This window comes from Choloepus didactylus, chromosome 12 (assembly GCF_015220235.1).
Source record: "Choloepus didactylus isolate mChoDid1 chromosome 12, mChoDid1.pri, whole genome shotgun sequence".
Lineage (NCBI taxonomy): Eukaryota > Metazoa > Chordata > Mammalia > Pilosa > Megalonychidae > Choloepus > Choloepus didactylus.
The window spans coordinates 86,388,263-86,409,309 of record NC_051318.1 but is presented as its reverse complement, the minus strand read 5'-3'; the positions used below and the strand labels follow the sequence as shown (position 1 = coordinate 86,409,309).

Below are 21,047 nucleotides of genomic sequence, written 5' to 3'. Positions count from 1 at the left end.
CATTACATAGTTGTACATTCATCACCTGAATCAATCCCTGACACCTTCATTAGCACACACACAAAAATAACAAGAATAATAATTAAAGTGAAAAAGAGCAATTAAAAAGTAAAAAAGAACACTGGGTACCTTTGTCTGTCTGTTTGTTTGTTTGTTTCCTTCCCCTATTTTTCTACTCATCCATCCATAAACTAGACAAAGGGGAGTGTGGTCCTTATGGCTTTCCAATCCCATTGTCAACCCTCATAAGCTACATTTTTATACAATTGTCTTCGAGATTCATGGGTTCTGGGTTGTAGTTTGATAGTTTCAGGTATCTACCACCAGCTACCCCAATTCATTAGAACCTAAAAAGGGTTGTCTAAAGTGTGTGTAAGAGTGCCCACCAGAGTGACCTCTCAGCTCCTTTTGGAATCTCTCTGCCACTGAAGCTTATTTCATTTCCTTTCACATCCCCCTTTTGGTCAAGAAGATGTTCTCCGTCCCACGATGCCAGGTCTACATTCCTCCCCGGGAGTCATATTCCATGTTGCCAGGGAGATTCACTCCCCTGGGTGTCTGATCCCACGTAGGGGGAAGGGCAGTGATTTCACCTTTCAAGTTGGCTTAGCTAGAGAGAGAGGGCCACATCTGAGCAACAAAGAGGCATTCGGGAGGAGGCTCTTAGGCACAATTATAGGGAGGCCTAGCCTCTCCTTTGCAGCAACCGTCTTCCCAAGGGCAAATCTTGTGGTAGAGGGCTCAGCCCATGAAACCACCAGTCCCCTATGTCTGTGGGCATGTTAGCAACCATTGATTTCTGATGAATGGCATTTTAATTTAAAAATTAAAAAAAAAATGTTTTATACAGATGCTCAGATACGTCCTGAAGAACCTGTAGGGAGTCCCCTCTAATGTGTGCCACACATAAATTCAAATTTTCCTTCCAAATTCCTTAGGAACCTTAGTCAGATTTTTTTTTTTTTTAATCTGAAAAGAAAATGTGAGTTCGTTAATTAGAATTTCACATAAAACCCCCACAGAGACTGTGATGACAGTATTGTCTGTTTTTTTTTGTTTCAGCCCAGTGGCTGATGGTCAACCAAAGTTTCTTCTACAAAATTTCTCTTAAGTCCTGGATGGCTGGATGCCTTGACATTTTTTTTTCTTTTGTTGAATTCAACACTGTAGGAATAGGAATATATATTAAAATACCTGAAAACTGTCTTTCCAGACCATTGCATATAAAGGGGAAAAAAAGGAGCATGCATGTTTTTACAGAAAAATCATTTTGCTTTTAGCTAAGGCTACACAATGAGCTCATTTAATTTTAATGAGTTTTAATCTGTCATTGTGCTTTCTTACACTTACATTTTCCAAATCAGCATTCCATTGTCTGTGCATAAGACTGGAATGATTTTTACAAATTTTTAGAGAATTATTTTTCAGAGGGGTTCCTTTGTTTTGGAAACGCCCCTTTGTCCTCTTTCACCTATGTAGTTACTTTTTAGGAGTCTCAAAACAGCTATGGCTTTAATTACCCAGAGTTCTTTAATCAAAAACTCAGTATCTCAAAATAGTATTTCCTTGGTGGGCTGAGTTTATGTCGCAGTTTTATGAATCATAGTACATTTGGTATATTAAAAATAGTTTCTTATATGCACAGATATTTTAAAAATATGTTACACTACATAATAATTAGCAAAATTGAAAGCTTTTAATATTTTTAATCCATTTTTTTTTTTTTTTTGGGTGTCCTGAGTGGTGAAAACTGTAAGAAAGCAACCATCTCATGAAATCCTCTTTGCCTTTATTATATTTCTTTTTTTACTCACAGGTTTTATGTGATTTTTTTCATAGAGTGAATTTATATTTGTGTGTATCTATACATACTGTGCACACAAATGCAGATATTTACATAAAGTTCCTTCATTTTTATTGTGTTTTATCAAGGAGAATTAGTAAGGATATTATAATAACAAGGCAGCTCAATCACTTGAAATCCCAGACACTCCTAAAATTGAACTAAGGATAATACTTTCCCCATGTTTCCTTGTTTATTGAAAAAGTGATGGACAGTGTCGATGGTGTTAAAGAAGAGGGAAAAAGCCATTATTTGCTTTGAAGAAGCTGGTCAATGTTTTATTTAGAGGCAGGTGACAACAGAGGTTGGTTATAGAAATCAGAACACTCCGAATCAAGCCTTTTCTGTGTAGATGTTTCGGAGAGCATGTGGACAACTGTGGAGGACTGAAAAGGTATAGATGGGCCAGGGGGGTCTAACTCTTACATTCTGATTAATGCTAGATTTCTTTTTATATATTTGCCACAGATATACTTAAAATGGTGGGTAAGGTTTTAATGATTAGGAGTAGTAGGGAGTATAGAATGATGGACCGAGATTATAGGCTGTGAATTCTAATCCTAACTGCTATCAAATAGTTTTGGGAACTTAAGCCACTTGGCCTATCTCATCTGTAACTTAAGAACAAGGGAGCTCAAAGTGAGTTTCCTTCAGGTTATTTTACCCACAGTTTCCACACTGAATCCCTTGGGTCATAGCTGCCTCCTCGATGGAGCGCAATAGGGTCCTTGAAGGTAGCATGGTAGAGACAAGTCCATTTTCATTTCTGTGCCCCTCTGGGTCTGGTATGTGTCTTGGTTTGCCAGAGCTGCTATGACAAATCTGCACAATGGGATTTAGGCAACAAGAATTTATCAGCTTACAGTTTGGAGGCCAGAAGTTCAAACTCAAGATGTCGGCAAGGATGTGCTCTCTCCTGGGATGGGTTGCCTTCTGGTGCCAGCCATCCTCTGTCACGTGGCCATCTCTGTCTCCTTTCCAGCTTCTTCTGACTTCTGGCTTCTACTGACTGATCACATCTGCATTTCCTCTCTCTAGAAGGCTTCCAGTCATACGGATTAAGGCCCATTCTGATTCAATTGGCCTCACCTAATTCATAATAACATCTTCAAGACGTCCTATTTGTGAATGGGCCATGTGGATTAAGACTTAAACATGTCTGTTGAAGGGGACATGACCCAATCCCCAGTGGTATGTCTTTTTGTAGTCTTGAGAATTAGGCTGACTTTCTCAACAATAACAACAGTAAAAAAACACCTTTCTGAGGTGTGGTGTGACACTTGGATCTTCCATATGGGACTTTAAATTGCTCAGTTGACTATTTCTAGATTACGTATCTCCTTTACCATATGAGATTGCAGAGTCTGTTTCCCTGGACCATGAGTGGTAGTTGAAAGTCCTGAAACCCTGATGTTTGGGGTCAAGATTGACATTGGGTTGGAAGAACGTGCTTGTGTGGAGAGACTGGGCTGGCCTCCCAAGCAAGGAAGCTCTTGGAGGCTGAGTATGTGTATGTGAGGGTGGGGGGGTGGGATTTTGCTGGTCTTGTCCCCATTTGAGAGAGAAATCCTGATTTAGTTTTGAAAGCTATGGTTTCTAGAAGCACCATCAGAGGCAAACTGGGACTAATAAAAGTGCTTGGGACAGAAGAGGTGTGCAAGAAACGAATGGATAAATAAAGGGGAAAATGGAAAAAGGAATGAAAATCCAGAAGTCTTCCAACTTCTGCCTATAGATAAAACTGTCTCTGACCACATGGACATGTCTCAGAAATTGGCTGTACAATTCAAGGACCATCAAACCAAAGATTATGCTAAATAAGTACTAAAAAATGATTTTAGAGCAATTTTAATATCTAAGCTTAATAACCCAAATACATCAAGCCCTTAAGGTAAACTTTATTTTCTACCTGACGCCGGCCTTAGTTAGAATACTGGTTTTCTCCCTTTTGTAGAAAAAAAATGGGAACTAAACAATTCAAAAAATCTTTAAACTTTCCTTCCAATTAATGAGCATGCAGACTCCTCATCAGGAAAGACTGCAGTTCCCAAAAGAGAACATAGAACAGAACACACTTGCTGAATTTATGGTATGTAGATTAGAAAACAATCACTCAAGGGATACGCATAATAACAGCCAAGTTTGCATTTGCTCTTGTTCTCTCTTGTTTTTCACCTGCTCTTCCCTGAACAGGGACCCAGGACCATGAGAGGAATTCTGGGATCAGAAGCGAAGTGAGAGTTTGATGCTTGAAAAGGACCAAATTCCTAATGAGCCTTATCAAAACTTATTTACAAGAAACATGAACTGTGATTCTTGGGGATTTGGTGAAGAACTCCAAGCTGACTCAAGGATGCGTTGGTTAAGAGGAGTGACTCACAGAAAGCGGAGATTTTATTTCCAAAACAGAGCAGCTTAGGTAGAGATTGACTATATGTAGGGGATACCCCAGTGTCAGAATGATCAGGAGCTGAGGGACTAACTGTGGCTCTGGCAGCAATTCTTTATTTGTCCTGGAGGTTGTTTGTGTCTCTCATTGGTTTCCTTATTTCATAACTGCACATATTTCTCTAAACTTTAGTCATCTCCATCACTATCAATTATTTATCTAAACCAAATTAATTATATCACTAAATAAATGTTCTAATTAACTATGCCCTGGGTCAAACCTTGAGGCTTGTTGTTTTGTCGAGCCCCTTATACCCATTGTGGGCATCTGAAATGGGCAACCTGAATTGGGTTGCTAAGCAATCCTCTAGCAAAAATAATACTTATAGCCCCAAACTAATGGCCCTGTTTTTTCCTCAACATGATTTAAAATTTCCCCGAATTCTCCAGGTTATTAATCAGCCTTTCCTGTTTTTCCTTTTAACATTAAAAATATATATTTCAAAACAATAAAGTCACACTATAGTAAGTAGTACAGTGAATATCCATATACCTTTTGCCTAGATAAATTAAATGTTCACATCTTGCCACCTTTGTTTACCTTCCCACCCCCTCTAAATACATATTTTATGAACTATTTGAAAGTAAATTGCAGGCATTATGACATTTCACCCATAAATATTTGGCATTCGTCTCCAAAGAATAAAGATGGTTTGCTATTAAACACCATATCATTATCAGACTTAAGGAATCTAACAAGAATCCTATGCCATTATTTAACACACAGTCCATTAAAAAATTTCCCATTTGCCTCTTAAATGCCTTTAATAGCTATTTTTTTTTCAAAAGCAGATCCAGCCAAATTTCTAGTTTTTTTTTTTTTTTTCATTTTTATTGAGATTGTTCAGATCCCATACAATTATCCAAAGATCCAAAGTGTACAATCACTTGCCCCTGGGTATCCTCATACAGCTGTGCATCCATCACACTTAATTTTTGTTCAATTTTTAGAAACTTTTCATTACTCCAGACAAGAAATAAAGTGAAAGATGAAAAAAGAAAAAAGGAAAAGGAAACTCTAATCCTCCCCTATCCCTAACCAACCCCCCTCAATTGTTGACTTGTAGTATTGATATAGTATATTTGTTACTGTTTATGAAAAATGTTGAAATACTACTAACTGTAGTATATAATTTGTAATAGGTATATAGTTCTTCCTACATGCCCCTCTATTATTAACTTCTAATTGTATTGTCATACATTTGTTCTGGTTCATGGAAGCGATTTCTAGTATTTGTATAGTTGATCATGGACATTACCCACCATAGGATTCAGTTTTATACATTCCCATCTTTTGACCTCCAACTTTCCTTCTGGTGACATATATGACTCTGAGCTTCCCCTTTCCACCTCATTCACACACCATTCGGCATTGTTAGTTATTCTCACATCTTGCTACCAACACCCCTGTTCATTTCCAAACATTTAAGTTCATCCTAATTGAACATTCTGCTCATACTAAGCAACCACTCCCCATTCTTAAGCCTTGTCCTATATCTTGGTACCTTATATTTCATGTCTATGAGTTTACATATTATAATTAGTTCCTATCAGTGAGACCCTGCAATAATTGTCCTTATGTGTCTGGCTTATTTCACTCAGTATATTGCCCTCGAGGTTTTGTCATCAACCCATTTTTTTTTTTTTAATATGGTTTTGTTCACTCACCATACATTCTATCCCAAGTAAATGATCGATGGTTCTCTGCATGGTCATACATTTATGTGTTCACCACCTTCACCACTATCTATATAAGGGCATCTACATTTCTTCCACAAGGCAGGAGGGAGAGTCAAAGAAGGTAGAGAGGCAAAAGAAAGAGGAAAAAAAAATGACAGCTAGGAAGCAGCAAAAGGAAAAATAACCTTAAATCAAAGTAGAATAAAGAATCAGACAATCCCACCAATGTCAAGTGTCTAACATGCCTCCCCTATCTCCCCCTCTTATCTGCATTTACCTTGGTATATCACCTTTGTTACATTAAAGGAAGCATAATACAATGATTCTATTAGTTACAGTCTCTAGTTTATGCTGATTGCATCCCTCCCCCAATGCCTCGCCATTTTTAACACCTTGCAAGGTTGACATTTGCTTGTTCTCCCTCATAAAAGAACATATTTGTACATTTTATCACAATTGTTGAATACTCTAGATTTCACCAAGTTACACAGTCCCAGTCTTTATCTTTTCTCCTTTCTTGTGGTGTCTCACATGCTCCCCACCTTCCTCTCTCATCCCTATTCATAGTTATCTTTGTCCAGTGTACTTACATTGTTGTGCTACCATCTCCCAAAATTGTGTTCCAAACCACGCACTCCTGTCTTCTATCACCCTGTAGTGCTCCCTTTAGTATTTCCTGTAGGGCAGGTGTCTTGTTCACAAAGTCTCTCATTGTCTGTTTGTCAGAAAATATTTTGAGCTCTCCCTCATATTTGAAGGACAGCTTTGCTGGATATAGGATTCTTGGTTGGCGGTTTTTCTCTTTCAGTATCTTAAATATATCACACCACTTCCTTCTTGCCTCCATGGTTTCTGCTGAGAGATCGGCACATAGTCTTATTAAGCTTCCTTTGTATGTAATGGATCGCTTTTCTCTTGCTGCTTTCAGGATTCTCTCTTTGTCTTTGACATTTGATAATCTGATTATTAAGTGTCTTGGCGTAGGCCTAGTCATATCTCTTCTGTTTGGAGTACGCTGCGCTTCTTGGATCTGTAATTTTATGTCTTTCATAAGAGATGGGAAATTTTCATTAATTATTTCCTCTATTATTGCTTCTGCCCCCTTTCCCTTCTCTTTTCCTTCTGGGACACCAATTATATGTACATTATTGTACTTTGTTTCATCCTTGAGTTCCCGGAGACGTTGCTCATATTTTTTCATTCTTTTCTCCATCTGCTCCTTTGCGTGTAGGCTTTCAGGTGTTTTGTTCTCCAGTTCCTGAGTGTTTTCTTCTACCTCTTGAGATCTGCTGTTGTATGTTTCCATTGTGTCTTTCATCTCTTGTGTTGTTCCTTTCATTTCCATAGATTCTACTAGTAGGTTTTTTGAACTTTTGATTTCTGCCGTATACATATCCAGTGCTTCCTTTACAGCCTCTATCTCTTTTGCAATATCTTCTCTAAACTTTTTCAATTGATTTAGCATTAGTTGTTTAAATTCCTGTATCTCAGTTGAAGTGTACGTTTGTTCCTTTGACTGGGCCATAACTTTGTTTTTCTTAGTGTAGGTTATAATTTTCTGTTGTCTAGGCATGGTTTCCTTGGTTATCCAAATCAGGTTTATCAGACCAGAACAGGCTCAGGTCCCAGAGGGAAGAAATATTCAGTATCTGGTTTCCCTGTGGGTGTGTCTTAGAAAATTGCTCCACCCTTTGATGCCTCAGGTCACTGTGCTTTTCTGCCCAGCAGGTGATGCCTGTTAGCTTATAATTCTTGACTGGTGTGAGGAGGTATGGCCGTGTTCCCCCAGGCTCTGGGGTCTGGTTTGAATGGAAGGGCCCCACCCCTTTCCTCAGATTTTATGCTGTGTTCTCGGGCATTCCTGCCAATTCAGGTTGGTGTATGATGAGTGGATGGTCTCGTTTGTCCCCCCACAGTTATTCTGGATTATTTAGTAGTTGTTTCTGGTTTTTTGTAGTTGTTCCAGGGGGACTACATAGCTTCCACGCCTCTCTATGCCACCATCTTGCCAGGACTCCTACATCACTATCTTTGAGGAGCTGATATATCACTATTCTCCGCAGCGGGCATCTCCGTGGTATGACAGGAAGTGCCCAAATTTCTAGTTTTTAATCAAGTCTTTTTAATCTAGAAAACCTCTTCCTCCATCTTCTTTCTTTTTTTTGTTTTTCTCCCTATGTCGATGACTTTTTTCGAGAGTCCAGGCCAGTTACTTTGCAGAATGTCTCATATTCTGGATTTCCTGTTTCCTCATGATTAGGATCGAATTAGACCTTTTCTTGGCAATAATTTTGCAAAGATGCAAAGGTGACCTTGGTAAATTAGCTTACTGTCCACCAAATTTTCACTGTTTTCCCTTTCCTTCCAATATTTGCTAGAGGAGCATATTTTCCTGTCTGTCTTGGGTTTGGCTTTGTGACTTGCTCAGGCGAATGAGACATCAGCAGATGTGTCATGAGCAACTGCGCTTGTCCTCTTGTGCTCCTGCCATTAATGTGAGAAGAACATTTCCTGGGTCTCAGAAAACTGAGTGATATATACAGCCAATAATTTAGGGTCAGTTAGAACATAAAGTAGATCATAGGCCATTATTACACCAATAAATAGCATTTATTGGGCACCGACGATGCACCTGGCATTATGTTAGCTGCTTTACATTTCACTTAAATCCTATCATTAATCCTGAGTTGTAGATTCCTTTCCTTACCCCCATTTTATCGAGGAAATGGAGGCTTAGAGAGGTTGCGTGACTTGGTCAAGCACTGATGAATAACAGGGCCATGATTCTGTCATTCATATTCTTTCTGTGAGTTCTTGGGATAAAAATATTCTATTTTTAGAGACTGTGAGGACATGAAGAGGCCCCAGATAGTGGCATTTTGTGTTATTTTAATGGAGAGGTCAAGCAATGAGAAGCTTTTTGAAATATAATAAATATAAAGTGAAGAAAATACCAAAAAGGCAACAGTAAAGAAAGAGGTCAGAGTACAAGCAGGATAGCCAGAGGACAGCAACGTGCTGGAGGGGATAGAACAGGGCAAAGTATGAAGGGGAGGTCAAAGACATGCCTGTGAAATAGTCAAAGTGAGGCCGCCAGAGTGTCATTTAAGGAGGTCAATGATGGAGAGCCGGGAGAAGCTACATAAAGCCCAAATTGGTGGTTACGAGGGAATTTATTGATGGAAGTAAAATCTTAAATTGCATTCTTAATGCCAATCTAGTTTACAGTTTTAGGTAATGTAAACCGAGGGTGACAAACGCAGAACAGATGGCAAGAAACAAGTTTTACAGAGAGTAAATCATAAATAGCTGTGGAACGGACATCCTGCAGGGACAACACTCAAATTCACTTCCAGGGGGACTTCACAACCCACGTCAGTGATTTACGTGTGACAGTCATGGGCAGAGAGCACCCGCTAACAAAGTTTCCACGAGTTTCCAGCAAGGAGAGTATTGCTTCAGTCTGTTAACTCGTTTGGCGTGATTTGCTGATTGCATTTTAGGGAGTGCACAATAGCCTACTGATAGGAACATCATGGCAATGGCTTTTAAAAAACAGATGTACTGTGATAATCTAATGGCAAATCCCTTTCCTCAATTTTCTCTCCAGATGCTTGTTTCTGCTTTGGAAAACTGTTCGGAAATATTTGGGCAAGGACCATGTCGGGTATGCAGTGTTCTGTGCCCACTGTTTGGCTAAAATAGGAGTTGGAGGGAAATCAGATTTGGGGAAGTTTGCTTCTCCTGCTAGCATTCACATTAATATTTTAAGGTAACTGTTAAGACTGCTGAAGTGTTGGAGCTGGAACTTGCAGGACCTGCCATTTTTTCTCTGCTCTTTCTGCCTTTGAATTCTATGTGTGAGGGCAATCACAGGGCATATAGACTGTGATAGCTGAGGTATTTATAATCCCTTTTCTTTTTGGATTCCAAACTTCTTCCAATTGCTCCAATTTTATCATTCTTTCAGTCTACCGGAGTAGAAAAGGTGTTCTAATTGTTTACTCATCCCTCTTTGTAAAGCTGCTTGCCTCCTCATCCTGAGATTTACTTATGCCTTTCCATTCCCATGGCTGCCCTCTTAGCTCGGACTTATGTTATCTCTTAACTACTTTAATTGCCTCCTTACAGCCACTCTCCTTTCCTCTAGTTCAGGAGTCGACAAACTACCACCTGCAGGCCAATCCGGGCCATGGCTTGTTTATGTAAATAAAGTTTTATTGTAACACAGCCACACCCAACTGCTTCTGTATTGTCTATGACTACTTTCATGTTACAATGGCAGAAGAGAGTTACTGCAACTGACCCTACAGTCAGCAAAATCTGAAATATTTACTACCTAGCCCTGTACAGAAAAGCTTGCTGACCCCTGCGTCTAATCTAAGATGCTAAATATCCATTCAAAATCTTCATTATAAGGGTCTAGGGGAGATAAGAGGAGAAGAGAAAGGAAGTGACATCTGTTGAGTACTATATACGAACTGTGGGCTGGGCACTCCAGGGGAGTAAGAAATGTAACTACCCTCATGTTATCTGAAACTTAATGTAAATTCTACTCTGAAATCCATCCTCCTCCATGACAGAGACTTAGTCTCAGTCACTTCCATCATCCCCTTTCTTCCTTCTCTGGGATTTAATCCATGTTATGGGTCTGGAGAAGTCGGATGGGGTGTAAAACATCTGGACACTGCTACCATCTTCACTCCTGTCAGGCCATCAGTCTTTCACCAGTGAAGGTCTTGCTCCATCATGTTCCTGTTCCCATTCTGAAGGCCCTTTTTGGATATGCCTCTTTGCATCTTCTCTGCCACTCTAGGTTTACAGAAAACATGATGCATTTCCCACAGGGCACTGGGAGGTTGGGGAGGTCTCCTCTGTTCCCATGTCGCCTTCAGGTGGGATGTTTCCACTGCTTCTTGGCCACACTGAACCAAGAGGAGTTGTTGAGGCTGTTTAAGGCTCAGACTCATGTCTCCACAGGGATCCTGCTGTCTCCCAAGAAATGAGGCACAGGCCTCCTGTGCTGTCAGATTCAATGATTCTGTCCCTTCTTCCCAGAGCTCAGCTTGCAATGGGTCTTGGTGGAGGGCTCCACTTTCCCTTGCATTGCATTTTAGGCTTCACAAGAAAGTCTGTGTTCCCCTCTAGGCCTCTTCTGGGATCTGGCCTGGAGAGTCTTATCTACTAAGGGGTTGGGACCTTGGAGCTAAGACACTGGAGAAAAGTTTGCACTTACTTATCATACATTATCTGGAATTGATGTTCGATGCACTTGATTCCTTTTCTTGCTGAAGTTTAAGCTTCCGAAACTCAAAACCCAAGAATTTGCTCCTATTTTCTCCACTTCTGCTGGGCTCATGCTTTTCTTAAGAGCTGGACGCCTAACTGAGAAGAGTTATGCAGTAGTACAGGAAAAAGGTATGGGGTGATATCTCATAATAGTACCATCCTCCTTCCCATCCCATGTTTATCTCACCTGGTCTGTACAATAGCATTGACAATTCCACTTCCATTGCATCAGTGGAGAAATAGACGTGGATGAGTTAAATGATACAGTTGGAATATGGACTCAAGTCTGAATGCTCCCAAATGAGTGTTGATCCCTATACACTGCACTGCAGCATGAATTTCGCACTAGACTTTGTCTCAACCATCTCTATCTTATTCTGCCCTATTTACAGTCAGCTGTAGGTTACTCATCTTCCTTCTCCCTTTGGTTGTAAACTATTTTATAGCTTATTGGATCCTCTATGTATTATGAAATCAATATGTTAAAAATGCTTACCAAATAACTCTACACTTTCATTTGTTCATTTAATCATGGAATAAATATTCGATGATCCATTGATTTCAAAGCAATTTGCTAAGCACTGGGACTCCAAGACAGGGATCCTAACCACAGGGTGTATAATATAGAAGGGGAAAAGACAAGCAGGTAGCCTTCTATTATACAAGATGATTTTTAATAGAGTTACATCAAGGTGCAAGAAATTTTCTGTGATCCCACCGAAAAAGAACATGTAATTTTCTTGAGGGGATCAGAGAAAGCATCACAGAAGATGCAACATCTGAGTTGGGGCTTGGAGGATGTTAACTTTGAATGGGTGGAGAAAGTATGACAGAACATTTCAGGCCGCATTGCCTGTGCAGACACTGAGTAGAACAAGAGTACAGTCTACTTCTGGGTCAGCAGAGAGATTGGTATATCAGAATCATGGGATGAATGGAAGTAGTAGGGTACAGGTCTCTAAATATAAATTGAGATCTGAACACGAAGAACATTTTTTCTCTTGCTAAGGATTATGAACGTTATCCCAAAGTAATAAGAAACCACTGAGGGCTTCTGAAGAGGGAGTTAACATTGACCAACATGAAAGCAACATGTTTGTTAATTTTGGTATGCGATTTGTATGGGGACAGAAGGAAGTTCAAATATTTGGTCAGAATTCACCACTATAAATATTTGTCTATTAGAATCTGTTGTCCATGATATCCATGTTCTTAATTAAGATAGGCAAAAGAAAGTTGACTTGTGGGTGCAAAACCGTGATGGGATGGATATTCTGACTTTTGTGTTGTTTAGTTGTCACCTGCAGATTCTGTGCTTGCTCATTATTTCAGAGGTGTTAGTTCTTTGGGTCCTTTTATAAGTGTTTTATTATTTTGTCATTGGATAATAATGGATGTGTCAGAGTAAATATGTCTCAATGCCTCAATGTCTACCTGCTTTAGACTATGGTGACATAATTTTTAAGATGATATACACCTTTCTTGTGAAGCCTAAGCTTGTTGCTAAGGTCTGGACTTTGACTACATCTTTTTTTTGTTTTTTTCAGGTAAAGGATGGAGCGCATCCTTTTCTCTCTTAATTTACTCTTCTAGGAAAGCCTTTTCAAAACTTCTGTCATTATTTACACAGCTCAGGAACAGTTGGTTTGCACTGGAGCATGGTTAGTAAATGGTCATTCTCTTTTCACTGTGGAAGCAACAGAAGAAAAGCAAAATTATTAAATGCAAGAATGATCAAATTTCACCTCCAACCCCATCAATAGAATTTAGGAAGAATGTATCCCTTTATTCTGAACTGCATGAGACATTTGGACTTATTTGTTGATTCATTTTGATTGACTGAGTTATCAAAAAATCATTTGCCATACACGATATGCTGGTTGTTGGATTAGAAGGTGAGGTGAGGAGGGAGTATAAGGCTAAATCCAAGTGATGTATAATTAAATCTTAAAATCACACTTTGACTGTGTAATGCACAGCCAGTGAATCAACATTTTTTTTTCTGCATTGATTCTGTGTAAGGTCAGTACTAAGTGCTATGGAGAGACAAAAATATACCAAGAATGGCATATATTATTGAATGAAGAAAGAAAGCATGTCTGTTAAGTGATCGTGAGTCACATACATAGAAACTGAGAGTAGACATAATATAGTCTTTAAGATATCAGAAGAGGGGGAGTTTTCTACAGACTTGATCAGAGAATACCCTGTGAGAGAGGCAGCAGGACTTGAACGTATGCTGATGTGACATCTGCCGATTCACTCCCATGACTCCTCAGCCATAAAGTCTCCATCCATTCAGATTATCGGGTGAAGAGTGTTCTCAGACGGTAAAACAATGGAAGACATTTTAAGTTCATATTGAGTTATACTCTGATTAGTTATTCAGTGAGAATATTTCCTGTCCATTTCTTTAGAGATGAGAAAATTAGTTATGGGTGAGCATAGTCCATTAATTATTTCACAAACCTGAAAATCTCCAGAGAATGCTATGGCTTCACAACGTGGCCCCACAGCATTCAATTTTGCATTTGATTCTCTGCATTTGCTGAAGATGAGTGAAAGTGGAGGACTCCCTGTTGACTATGTATCTGAAGCAGCTACTGTGCATTGTTTATTTCCCTAGAGGGCAAGACTTCTGTAACATCCTGCTTTTAGTCAAATTATGCCTGTTTCTCCCCGAAGATTTTCACACACAAGTAGATTAGATACACTGTAGGAGTTTGTAGTGACAGACCTCTGGGAATAGATAAACATTCCTCTATTGCTTTAAAAATTACTTTTAATTATGAGATGTTTTAACCGAGCAGAAAACCATGGAAAATAATATAATGGAGATCATGCACCCTTTGCCTAGATTTAATAGATGCTAACATTTTGCCAAATGTTTTTACTGCAGATCTCTCTCCTTCCTTTTAAAAAAATAGAAGGATTACCAATATAGCTAAAGCTTCTCCTACTGCATCACTTCCTCCTCTCCCTCTTCAGAAGCAGTTGCTATTCTGAAGTTGGTTTGTATCATTTCCATGGAGGCTTAATTCTTTACTAGCTATGTAGATACTAAGAAATAAAATACACTGTTATTTTTGCTTTTCATGATTTTACATAAATGACACCAGAGTGTATGTATCGCTTTGCACCTCGATGCATGTAAAAATATTATGCTCCTTTTGTTGTATAGTATTCATTGAATCAATCATGGTTTATTTAGATTTTTCCTTTGGATTGCTGTTGTGAAGGCTCCTAGACATGTGTGTGCCTCTTTGGGTGGAACACCTGTGAGTGGACTATCTGGGTGATGATTTCAGGTAGGCTCAGCTATTGAAAGACAACAAATCCATGAGGGCCCAAAGACACAAGTTCAGTTTTTGCTCCCATAACAATCCAGAACAGGTGCTCATGTTAGTGGGTGGTTCTCTGTGAAGTGGCTCAGGGATGCAGCCTCATTCCAACTGTGGCTCCATCTTCCCCTGGGCGCTTCATGGTCTGCATTCAGCTGGGGGCAGAGGGAAGAGTGCAGGGAGGAGGTACTCTCACCTCTTAAAATCTCTGGGTTGAATTTGGCAAAAACAATTTTGACTCTTCCCAGAAGGATGATTGACTCATTTTTTTCGGCACCCTCTGTAAGCAGTTAGCCTTAATGGGAGTCATTCATAGTAGGGGCTGTCTTCAGGCCCTCACATCTGGAAGGATTCCAAATTGGCTTCAACTTGCTGGCCTAGTTTATTATGGATGATAAAATTGCCCTAGATTTCCTTCTTGTTGGCCAAGCCAGAATCTGTGCAATCACAAATACCTTGTGTTATCCCTGGATTAATATCTCAGACCAAATAGAGAGGTCATGCCAAAACTTACAGAGAAATCAACCTGGCTTACTGAGGCAGACTCTGATGGTTTATGGGGTTTGTTCAACTGTTTGTGTCTGGGAGCCGGGGACGGAGGCCGACCCAGCTTGCTAGGGTTGACCTGATGGCTTATGGGGTCTGTTCAACTGGTTGTGTCTGGGTGTGGGGTATGGAGGCCTGGTTGAGGTCAACATTTCATGTTGGCGTCTTCCTACTGCCTAGAGAACTGTAGATAGTAGCTGTTGAAGGGGACGGTCTTCATGCTCAGGATTGTGTTATCCTGGCTCCTAAGATGGGGTGACGACTGTGGACTGACTCCCTTCTCAGGAGTGCCTTAAGGCAAAACACATCCTCTAGTAGGTGGTGGCCATTCTGCTGGCACATGCCTGCCCCAAGTGTCCTGAGCATGTGTAAACATCATCCACTGGAGACAAGTGGGCATGATTTTATGGCCATCTAAATCTACCCCACCCCATTGACATATCTGTTTCTTGGTGGGGAGAGAGCAGGGCCCTTTGACTATGGCAGAAGAGGGGTGTGCATAGATGAGAACGTCTCCTGACGTTGGCCACCATGAGGGGTGGGGGAACTGATGCCCACTAGTGGAGCTGGCCTTGCTCTGTCTCTTCTCGATGTGAGTCAACTTCCTTCTATCAGAGCCTGTGTGAGTCATGTCATTGCTTCCATTACTGATACCTGTGTTGGAGTGGGTGGACATCTCTTGTGTGTCTTCCTTTTGGATTGGGAGTTTGGCCCAGCCGGTGGAGTGCCAGTAGTTCAGTGGTCTGACAGTAGCCTTAGTTAAATGCTGTTTAAGACAGATTGAACAGATTTGGTACCAGTCTCTGTTGGTAAGATTTATCAGAGCCACTGACTGAGTGGTGTTCTCATGGGAAAATTTTCCAGAAGCCATGACGATGTAGAAAGGAGCCCTGGATATTGTTGGAAGACAGTTCTCTGTCTATGGTCTCTTACATTTCTGCACATCCTCTGAGCAGAAGCACAGACTATCTTTGTTCCAGACTATATACAGTTTCCTGATGACCATGACTTTTCCTCTTGAGCCACGGGCAGCCATGCTTACTCCCTATTATACAAGAACTGGATTCTCTATAAGCTCAGGTTTCCTTTCCTGTAACTCAACCCACTGCATGGGCAGAGGTGACCTTGCCTGCTTCAAATCTGCCTTTGGGAAATAGGGCTTGGGGAATGGTACAAGGGAATACTGCCCCTCTGACTATTGTTATTGTTGAGAATAATAAAGACCTTTGTGTCTGACCCAGGAGCCTCATGTCTTCCGTCAGTATCCGTGATACGGTGGCAGGCCAACTTGTTAGCTTGTAAACTGGGTAAAATCTCAGAACCTTCAAAGTCCTTGCCAATGAGAAAATAAGATAGCACAGCTTGGGTGGTTTGGGCAAGGCACCTAACCATTGTGGGTCTATTTCATTTGATCTATGTGTAAGAAAGACTTGAGTTAGACCAGATTCCTGGTTAGGCTGTTGAGTCTAAAGATCTCTGGTTGTATGACTCTATGGGGTGATTTCTTGGGACCTGGCTAAGCATACTCCCACTAGAATGGGTATTTAAAGAATACTTGTTTGTGCTGGCCAAAACCCTTGGCCATCACTCCTTGGCACCTCACATTGGGCTCTGCAGTCTTGACACCTTATGTCTTTATTTCTAAGGTAGTAAGTAAACAGTAAATGCCTCAGAGGAAGTTTGAGATGTTCAACATCTTTTGAACAGGACAGTCCTATAATGTAATCCACAGTTGAAGATACAGAAGGTGTTTAAACTACAATCTCTGATTCAGCTGGTGATTTAAGGAAAATCCACATCTGGCATGGCTTCCATGTAGCAGACGGCAAACTAAGGCAGCTCTGCCCATCTAGGCTTGTTTGAGGAGAGTTGAGGCAGTATGAATCTGTTCTTGATTATTCCCCAAAGAAACAGAGCTACCAGGAAACCAAACAAAGGGCATTGACAAAAGAGACGTAGCTTTAGGACCCTGTGTTTGTTTTGAATATCAAAGCAGTTGTGTTTTTTGTTGCTGAGATTTTACACTGAGAAAATTGGCTGATAACCTTACTTTTCCATCTGTACCTCTGCAAGGCTTGACTGGAGGGTGGAGGGTGGTGAGACTCCTGACTGGGAATGTGGTCAGGAGACACGTGATCTTTGCAGACACCTGAGGCATGGCCATGCCTGAGGCATTGATCTTTGCAGCTATTCTTTAACTGCAAGCTATTCTTTAACTCAAATGCTATTCCTCAAGGACATGAAGGGAGGTGAGGAGTCAAATGTTGGGGAGGGCTTGACAGGGCAGAGGTTCAAGCCTAGAGGGAAGGCAGGGGGGACAACCTTGAAATGCACTGCGGAGAGAAGCCCTGCTCCAGCAGAGACAACCCAAGTAAGTGCTGCGGAAGCTGACGCTCAGAGCTCACTTCCCTAATCTTTCTGTTGAAACCATATACCTTAGGGCCTACAAATCAACGGGCACTGCCCTTATTTACTGCTCCTTTTCTGGAAGATGAGCAGCACTGGGTACAGATACCTTTTCTATCTCTTAAGGCCAGTGCATGCGGGGAGCATTTTACAGGGACAGATCACGCCAGAGTCTTGCGTGCGTATTTTCTAACGCTCTTAAGATACTACACAGCCTTATAAACTCTGTGATGCTCTTAAATATTCTTGATGTGCTACTTCTACTTTTTCGCAGAGCTTTATTTTATTTTATTTTTTTTCCTGTGAGGGGTCTTTTCCTCTTTATTTTTTCCAGGCTTGCAAGTCTTTCATTTGAATAAAAGTAAGTCCAGCAAGTTTGAGGGAAGTTGCTTTTTTTTTTTTTTTTTTTTTTTTACTCATTAAGACCTTGAATCACTAGGGTGCCTGATAAAATTAAGCACACGTTCCAAAGCACAAGGGAAGCTCTGTTTAATCTTCAATTTTCTTATTCATACAGGAGTGAGAGAAACACTCTTCTCCCTGCTCATCACGGTGGGTCTCTCGGTACAGAGGACATTTCTGGCTCTGAAAAGACGTGTATCTCACACACAGTTGTCAGAGTAGATCAGTGTTGTATATATTTGAGGACATTTGTTGGCTATAAAATAAGATGTGAGAGGGAGGAGGAATATATTGTAGGTGGAAGAACATATTTCATATTTTTTCTGTCACATTTTCTCAGAAGCACAGCATATCCAAACGTGCAATTCATGACCACTTTTTTCTTTCCTCACCTGACCATGTTTTCCCTTATGTTTTTCATCTCTTCATTTTAGTCCTGCCCTTCACCTTGTCCTCCCCTTCTATCCCTTTCCTTCTGAATTTATGAATCAAGCAGTCTATCATCACCACATAGGCTGAGCCGTTACCACAAATCCTGCAGCTTCTCAGCCTGGCTGTGCAGAAAACCTCTTTGAGAAGCCTCAGAATGGTGGCTGGTTGCACAAAGTACTTTATGCCTGTCTGGAGTTCCCTGAGAATTCTTGTATTCCACTTATTACCTGTCTTTGAAATGAAATTATCAAGATAGCTTATCTTTGAAATGCTCCTCTCCAGACTATGAGGTTGAAAACTTAATAGTATCATGAATTCAATTTAAAACAACAATCTATTTATTCAAGATACTCTCCTCTCTCGCTGATACTATGCCTTAGAAATTTCTTCAATAAAGCTATATATTTTAGTATGGTTTTTGTGTGTGTGATGCTAATTTATTAAGGACAAAATGATGCCAGAAGGGGGAGATAGAGTAGGGGAAGGAAGAAATTACTTTTTTAATGGGGTCGTAATCTAAAAGTTGGCTTGAAGATGGAAGCATCTCAGAAATGTGATTTTTATCTTTTGTTTCTGTCTTTGTCGTTCTCAAATACATACTACCTAAGTGAAGGAGTCATCCATTACTTTGATGATTCCTCCTTTTTAGCCTCTAACACTACAACTTAAAGAGAGAGAGGTTGAAGTCTGCTCACTTATTTCTCTTCTCTCAGACGAGTGGTCAGAATTGCAAGCAAAAGTTGCCTGTTCCTTACAGTTGTCCCTGTATTTACACCAGTGGTTCTTATCTGGGGTCAGTTTTGCTCCCCCTGCCCCCCGTCCCCGGGGGATATTTGGAAATGTCTGGAGATGTTTTTTGGTTGTCACAAATGTGTGTGTTTGGGGAGTGCGGCATCCGAAGGGTAGAAGGCAAGGTTGGGCCAGGGATGCTGCTAAACATCCCATAATGCACAGGACAGACCCCTACAAAAACTAGTTATCTGTCCCCAAATGTCAATAGTGCCAAGGTTGAGAAACCCTGATACTCACTCACCCAACTTAATAGCAAATGGTGAAGGCTGGGGAAGTAGGAAAGAAGACAGGACAGAAATAAAAATGAATTGGGGAAACTACATGCAGGCCTTTCTTTCATTTGTACCTCATAAAGGCACCAGTAAATAAGTATAATTATTCCCACTTATTATTTTTTTTCAGACAAAAGTGGACTCTAAGACCCCTAGAAGTTAAGTGATGGGCTTTAAGGCACTCAGCCATGCCAGTGTGATGGTCAAGTCCATGTGTTCCTTATTTCACCACCCAGGGAAATGGGAAGAAAAGTATTCCATTGAGCTATCAATGAGTGATCGAGAGCATGGAGGCTGGATTGGGATGTTTTATCAATAGATACATACATTTCTATCAAATTTATATGAAATATCCAATTGACCATGCATTTCTAAGATGGTTTGAACTTTAACTATTTGGAAGACATGTACTTGTATTCCGATGTTCTGTTTCGAAAGTTAGTCATTCTTCCTTTTCTTCCTTAAAAGAAACATGGTTAAGAAACTTCACTGATCCCATGGGCCTTGGACTGTGGCATGTGTTGAATTACATACAGGCACTAGACAGGATAATGTGCCTTGTGATCAGGAATTAAGAGAACATAGACTATGCATGCTCCATTTGGAAGACTTTAGCCTGAAAAGAATAATTTCCTGAACTGAAGGTTCTTCGGACATAGAAAAGTCTTATCAGAAAAACAGAGTCATCTTTTTCTCTGGCTATCTTTAAAAACAAAATAGATTTTTTTTCATCCCATTGGAATGATTTAACATGAAGATCCATATAATGAATTTGTTTTTCTGTTTATAGTCAAGATTTTTGATCAACTAGAAAAGAGTGAGGTAAAACATTTCCCCTCAAAATTCAGCCTTTTTGGCGCACATGTGAGTGTAAATGACAAGCAATTGCTGAAAAGGTCACTCTTTCCCATTCACTTTGTACCTTCTGAGTCAGAAACCTTGGGGGCGGGCCTGGACATTTGTACTTTATGTCCATGAAGTTCCATTTTAGTAAGCATAGTACTTTGAATTTCATATTACTCAGTAATTATTTGTTGCTGAGGAGGGTACCTTGGTGATTGCCCAACCCACCTGCCTTGAAACAGTCTGAATCCAAATCCAAATCTACATTTTCTACCCTTTTTAGACTTTTGAAATGTTGGTTTTCCAAAAGTTATAAGTAAATCTTTTAGACACGGCCGTGAATAACTCTTAAAAGCTTAAAGTTATAGCTCAAAGAAAATGGTACAAGTTCTCCATGCTAGAGTTTTAAAACTGGGTATTCAACCTCTGTTTCTAAATCTTGAAAATGGAAATAGTAAAGTCCCCACTTCTTATGGTTTTAAAGATAAAATGAGATACAAAATAAAGGTATTTAGTAAATTAAAAAATGGAAGATATTGTGGTATACTTATTATTTTTGTAAAAGACTCTTGGGTCTTTGAAGTTGACTGCTGATTTTAGAAGGTCATTATATATACATATATATATGTTTTTATTTATATAAACAAAAATTGCTATCTGTAGCAGGAATCCCTCTGCAAGAGAGATTGCAAATTCTCAGTAATTGGTGCTAGCTAGGCCCATGATGTGTATTGTTTAGCTCACTCAGTGTTT

General features: G+C 40.1%; 1 long non-coding RNA gene across 6 annotated transcripts in view; it reads left to right on the top strand.

The window, feature by feature from the left end:
• Positions 1-17,418: 17,418 nt before the first annotated feature.
• LOC119506949 overlaps positions 17,419-21,047 on the top strand; it is a 233,622-nt gene continuing 229,993 nt past the window's right edge. For 4 of the 6 annotated variants that reach the window (XR_005211074.1, XR_005211076.1, XR_005211069.1 and 1 more), the window contains exon 1: positions 17,421-17,518. This is a non-coding gene — a long non-coding RNA (uncharacterized LOC119506949). Of the gene's footprint in view, positions 17,519-21,047 lie in introns of all 6 variants that reach the window. The other 2 variants (XR_005211075.1, XR_005211072.1) reach the window with 2 other exon arrangements.